The 6,367-nt window shown below is 37.4% G+C and overlaps 1 non-coding gene across 1 annotated transcript; it reads right to left on the reverse strand.

Moving 5' to 3' along the window:
- Positions 1–2,518: 2,518 nt before the first annotated feature.
- Positions 2,519–2,625, reverse strand: LOC126026738 (U6 spliceosomal RNA). The gene has a single exon (XR_007501958.1). It is a non-coding gene; the product is annotated as a U6 spliceosomal RNA (small nuclear RNA).
- Positions 2,626–6,367: the final 3,742 nt, after the last annotated feature.

A 6,367-nucleotide genomic window follows, 5' to 3' on the forward strand; every position in this document is an offset into this window, starting at 1 on the left:
TCTTCAGCTTTTATGGGACACAGAGGAAGTGCTCTGTCTTCTTCTAGCTATCCTATTAATCACTGCACCCCAGCCAGTTGCTCTTTTTTTCTTTTTATTAATATCTCTATTGCAATACACCATGATAACAATATGATTGTAGTTGGGTTTCACTCATGTAAAGAACAACCCCCCTTCACCAGTGCAACATTCCCATCAACAAAGTCCCAAATCTTCCTCCTCCCTACCCCACCCCGCCTGTACTCTTGACAGGCTTTCTACTTCCCTCATTCATTCATATTATTAGGTTATCAATGTAGTTATTTCTCTAACTGCACTCATCACTCTTTGTGGTGAGCTTCATGTTGTGCGCTGGACCTTCCAGTCCTCCTCTCTTTTGTCTCTGAGAAGTATTGCAAAAATGTCTTACTATACATACAGGCAAGTTCTTATCTAATAGAGATACAAATCTTGTAATGCAGTGGGACCTTACAGCCTGAACATTGTCATAATGACCTTGCTCAGGCCTCAGAAGAACTGGCACTGTCCATTCACCCCTGAACCAGGATGCCATCTATGAAACAACCATGGTTGTGTATAACATCACCTGGGAGCAATCCTTTACCACAAGAAGACCCTACCTCTGCCCTGGCATCCACCTACTCTAAAGAGAGGTCCCTTATCACTGAGAAGACATAACAACAACCGCCACCTGCTTTCAAGGCAGGGCTATCTACAATTGTCCTCTAATTGTGAGATGAAACTGTAGGACACTCCAAATCATCCTGACTTGGATGTAGGATATGCAAAGATTTAAGTATCTTTAACTACAGAAACCTGACATCAACAAGAAACCTGACACCAACAACAGCGACTGTGTGGGGGGTGGGATTATTGGCACTACAGAACAATGACTTGGGTTGGGCAACCTAGTATGCCTGGAGCCTAGAAATGGTCTTATGTCAGAAAACTTCAGGGGTAAGGTCTCCTTGTATTTAGGCCAAGGCTTTTCCTTTCCATGCCCCCCATATTTTGCTGTGCCTATGCAAACAACAATTGCCACTCTAACACTGTTTTTGCTGTACTTCTTTAACTCTTATTCTTTTTTATTTTTTGGTTTTTGGGCCACACCCGGCGGTGCTCAGGGGTTACTCCTGGCTGTCTGCTCAGAAATAGCTCCTGGCAGGCACAGGGGACCATATGGGACACCAGGATTCGAACCAATCACCTTTGGTCCTGGATTGGCTGCTTGCAAGGCAAACGCCGCTGTGCTATCTCTCCGGGCCCTTTAACTCTTATTCTTAAAAAAAAAAAAAAGAAAAGAAAAGCTTATTAAACCTTCTGCTAGGCCTTAATGAGTTAATTGGTGATTCAATGATTTTCAAAAATATACTTGCTACTGAACCTTTTCTTTCTCTTCCATCTCATTAAATTTTTATTTTTTTAAATAACTTTGCCTTTGTTCTTCCTGAAGCAAATGTATTATGATCAATTGTGTCAACTCTGTGATACATTTAAATAAATATTTAAATTAAAAAGCAATAATTTAAATAAATTTAAATAAATTAAAGCAAAAAAAAAACCATAGTTGAGTGAGACTATTCTACATCTATCTCTCTCCTGGCTTATTTTACTCAGCATAATCAGCTAGTTGCTCTTGGAAGAGCCCCTCTCCCTGCTCTCAATGTAGATCATAATTAAAAAAATCACATTCTACTACAAATGACAAATGTAAAATGATTGTTTGGGTAAATATAGCCCAAATCCTATATTTTATCAGAAAAAATAGGGGTCCTCTTATACACCCAGTGTTTTTATAAGCCAGAAAATATGGTAACTCATAGTCTTTCTTCACGCATCTATTTCTATATTTTTGTCAGCATAGACAATACAACATAAATGGAATGCTTATAACATTTTATATTGATGTTTGCTTTTTTTTTATATACTCAAGTGTTGATCCTTTCGCTATTACTGGTTTACTAATATTTTGTTTTAGATTTTTGCTTGTATATTCATGTGTTTACTTCTTAATGTTATAGTTTGATATAGTAAATAATGATATAGTTTTGGATATATATATGTGTGTATATATATATATATATATATATATATATAATGATATAGCTTTAAGAATTTATCTGATGAGGGCCAGGAGGACCAAACCATGATATGAAACTTATCACAAAGAGTAGTGAGTACAGTCAGATCACTAGCTTAATTGACAACTACCATGGCAATGAGAATGCGAGAGAGAAGTAGAATGCTTGTCCCCAAGACAGGTGAGGGATGGGGAAATGGAGACATAGGTGGTGCAAAAGTTGCACAGGTGGAAGATTTTGTACATTCTATGACTGAAACCCAACTATGAACATTTATGTAACCACAGTGCTTAAATAAATTACTTTAGGGGAGCCAGAGAGATAGCACAGCAGTAGGATGTTTGCCCTGCATGCAGTCGATCCAGGATGGATGTGTGGTTCAAATCCCAGCACCCATATGGTCTGAACCAGCCAGCAGTGATTCCTTTTTTTTCTTTTAAAATATGGAACACTTCACTAATTTGCATGTCATCCTTGCACAGGGGCCATGCTAATCTTCTCTGTAGAGTTCTAATTTTAGTATATGTCCTGCCAAAGGGAGCACCAGAAGCGATTTCTGAGCTCAGTACCTCTAGAGTAACACCTAAGTACTGCCAAGTGTGACCCAAAAAACAAACAAACAAACAAAAAAAAAAAAAAGAAATTACTTTAAAACATTTATTTGAGTATATTTTGGTAGGCTATTCAATGTATTATAATTATTCCTATTAGCTTTATATCCATATTTAACTTATAATTTTATTAATTTTAATCTTCCCTATTCTCAAAGATACAATGAGTTTAATTTGTTTTAAAAAATCCAACTTTGGGCCCGGAGAGATAGCACAGCGGTGTTTGCCTTGCAAGCAGCCGATCCAGGACCAAAGGTGGTTGGTTCGAATCCCGGTGTCCCATATGGTCCCCTGTGCCTGCCAGGAGCTATTTCTGAGCAGACAGCCAGGAGTAACCCCTGAGCACTGCCGGGTGTGACCCAAAAACAAAAACAAAAAAATAAAATAAAATAAAAAATCCAACTTTTATTTTCTATTATAATATTTTAAGTTTCTCAATTAATTCTGTTCTAATCTTTATAATTTCTTTAAGCATTGGTTTCATTTTCTAATTCATCTAGTTCATGAAATTAGATTATTTGCTTGAAGACTTTTAATTTAATGAGTCATTTCTTACTATTAACATGCTTATTAGAACTGCTTTTACCTCATCATATAGGTCTTAGTATGTTTTATTTCTTTTTTAATTTCTACTTTTACATACTTGATAGGAGTGTTTCATTTACACATGTAATACATTTTCTTTCTGTTAATTCTGGATTAATGCTATTGTTTCTATAAAAGGTACATGGCATAACTTGGATGTTGAAAATAATTTTCAGACTTAAAGTCTAAGACAATCTTATAGAATGTTCTGTGTACTTGAGTACAATGTTTATTTTTTTGCTATTGAGTGGAATATTTTGTACATTTCTGTTAGGTACATGGCCTATAATATATTTTCAGTCCTCTTTTATTTTTATTTTTTTTTTTGTTTTTGGGCCACACCCGGCAGTGCTCAGGGGTTACTCCTGGCTGTCTGCTCAGAAATAGCTCCTGGCAGGCATGGGGGACCATATGGGACACCGGGATTTGAACCAACCACCTTTGGTCCTGGATCGACTACTTGCAAGGCAAACGCTGCTGTGCTATCTCTCCGGGCTCTCAGTCCTGTTTTTTTATTGAATTTCTGTCTGGTTATCATCATCAAATATTATGATGATGTAGAATTTTTGAAATCCCCTATTATTGCTGTATGGATACATAATACTTCCTTTTTTTGTTAACAATTATTTTTATATTTTGTTTATCCAATGTCGGGTACATTATTATGGTAGAAACTTGGAAGCAAAGATTACTGAGACTGGCCTGGAGTCCAGTTCCAGGTGTCCAAGTCTATGGTTGAACTGGGATGGGCCTAAAGCTGCAATGTGGAACTTGCCCTCATGAACTGATCCCTCTGGTCCCTGCCAGACTGCTCATGATAATGAGTCACTGGCCAAATTTCTGAAGAAACTGTTTGTTGGACTCTCAGCTGTTGCTATCTTTTGCTGAGTCTAAACCTGCTGCTTTTGCCTTCTCTCCTACTGCTAGCTGGGCCTAATACTAACAAAAACAAAATCATGAGACTCACATTTTAATAACCAAACTTAACAGTGGGCCTATTATGATGGCAGACTGGGGTGGGTGGTGGTGGCCTGAGATGGACTTGGAAAATATTGATGAAGAGAGGTTGACATTGTGGGATTGGTTCTGAAATATTGTGTGTCTAAAATACAACTCTGAATAAGTCTGTAATCACAATTGTTTAAATAAAAATTTTTAAAAAGGAAATATACATTCCACAGCATAGTAATCATTATTATTTTTGTTGTATTTAAGTTCCTAAGCTAATTATCAAAAACTAAAAAACTGTTTCCTGTTGTGTTGAATGACACAAAAAAACCTATTCTTACTATCTAAAATAAAATTATTGGTTTAAATCATCACTATAAATTATTGCTACCTTCACATAGGCTATACCAAGAACCTTAATATACTTTCTCTTTTGTTTTTCAGTTCTTTTTTTTTTTTTAATTTTTATTGTGACCAAAGTGCATTACAAATCTTTCACTGCATCATTTATGGTACATAGTGACAATGAATGAGGGGCATTCCACCACCAGTGCTGTTCTCCCTCTGTCCCTGTTCCCAGCATGCATCCCACATCTCCCTCCTCTACCCCCCAGTATGCCAGTGCAACTGGTCTCCACTTTACAGTTTGTTGTAGATTGAGCATTCATTCCACGGTCATTGGAGATAAAAAGGATAAGAAAAAGGGGAGAAAAAAATTTGGTGACAACTACCTAAAAAAAGAAAGGAGAAAAGAAAAAAAAAAAAAAGAAAAATGGAAGAAAAAAGAAAAAAAAATGGACCCAGCAAATAAAAATAAAAATAAATCTCTAAATAATAACCACAAGTGTGAAAAAGAAAGAGAAAAGTGGAAGAACAAAGAGAAGGAAAATAAAGTAAAAAACTAACAAATCAAAACAAAACAAGAAAAAGTATGGGTACTGGAGTGGTAGGGTTTGGCATTACCACCACTTTTTTTTTTTTTTTTTGCATAGGCACAGTAAGCATTGGGGAAGAAAGGGAATTCCCGTGGCCTAAGAGATTCAGGGTTTCTCCATCCTTTAAGCATACCATCATGGGATCAACTCCTGGCTCCACATATATTCATTACCCCATCCCAAAGGCTTTTTTGTGGTGCCAGGAAAGATTCCTCAGTTGTGTGTGAGAAAATCAAGCCACTGTAGCTAGCGATCTTGGTATTTGCGCAGGTTATAGGTCAGGGTCTAGGATAGAGTCTCTAGGGGTTCCTATCCTTCATTGTTGTGGTGTTCAGTCTTCTGTAACACTTCCTCCCTGTTTTTGTTAAGTCCCTAAGCTGAAGCCTAGGATATTATGGATCCAAAGGTTCTGCTCAGTCTCTGTTGTCCAAGTTGGACCTCTGCAATAAGACATCTTGTTGTTGTTGTTGTTGTTGTTTATGTGTCCTGGACTACAGCCTAGGGTGGGGTTTTCCTTATTAGTCCCAAGGTAGGCTCTGTTCAGTCACATTTGTCAAAGTCAGTTTTCTGTTGTTGGTGCTCCTATTTTTCACAGTTCAAAGGACGATAGCTCTTCTGATTTCCATTGAGTGTTAGGTGATGTGATAGGACAGCCTGGTCTTAGGTCAAGTTTTCCTTTCCTCGTTGTCATATCAAAACTGGCACAAGTTGGTGCCAGAGTAGTGTTATAAATCTCCCAATGGAGCTTAGTTCCTGGTGGTGTTGCCTGGAGCTGTATCATTTCTATGTCGGGGGTCTGGGGTTTCAGATTGAACTAACACTGTCCAATCTCCTGGGGACTTGTTGTATCCACATCACACATGTTAAGAATGGGAGGCACCCTTCTGCTATAGAAAGTGAGTTCTTATCTCTAGAAGATAAGATCTTGTTTCTGTGTCTATGATTTCCCCTTTTTTTTTTACTGTGCCCGTACAAAAACGTACGGTGTCATACTGTGTTGCTGGTGCTATTCTGGGTAAGGATGACAGGCTGCACACACAGTCTCTGTTGTCTGGTTTTGTTCTGATCTTTTATCCCAGTCAAGGTATTTTGTACCAAGCAGCATCGAAAATGGTAAGGATAGAGAAAAAATGTATATATTAAAATAGAACAAATAAATAAAACTGAGTTTAAAAGAAAAGGTATTAGAATAAAATAAGTGATGGAG

Source organism: Suncus etruscus, chromosome 13 (genome assembly GCF_024139225.1).
Source record: "Suncus etruscus isolate mSunEtr1 chromosome 13, mSunEtr1.pri.cur, whole genome shotgun sequence".
Classification (NCBI taxonomy): Eukaryota; Metazoa; Chordata; class Mammalia; order Eulipotyphla; family Soricidae; genus Suncus; species Suncus etruscus.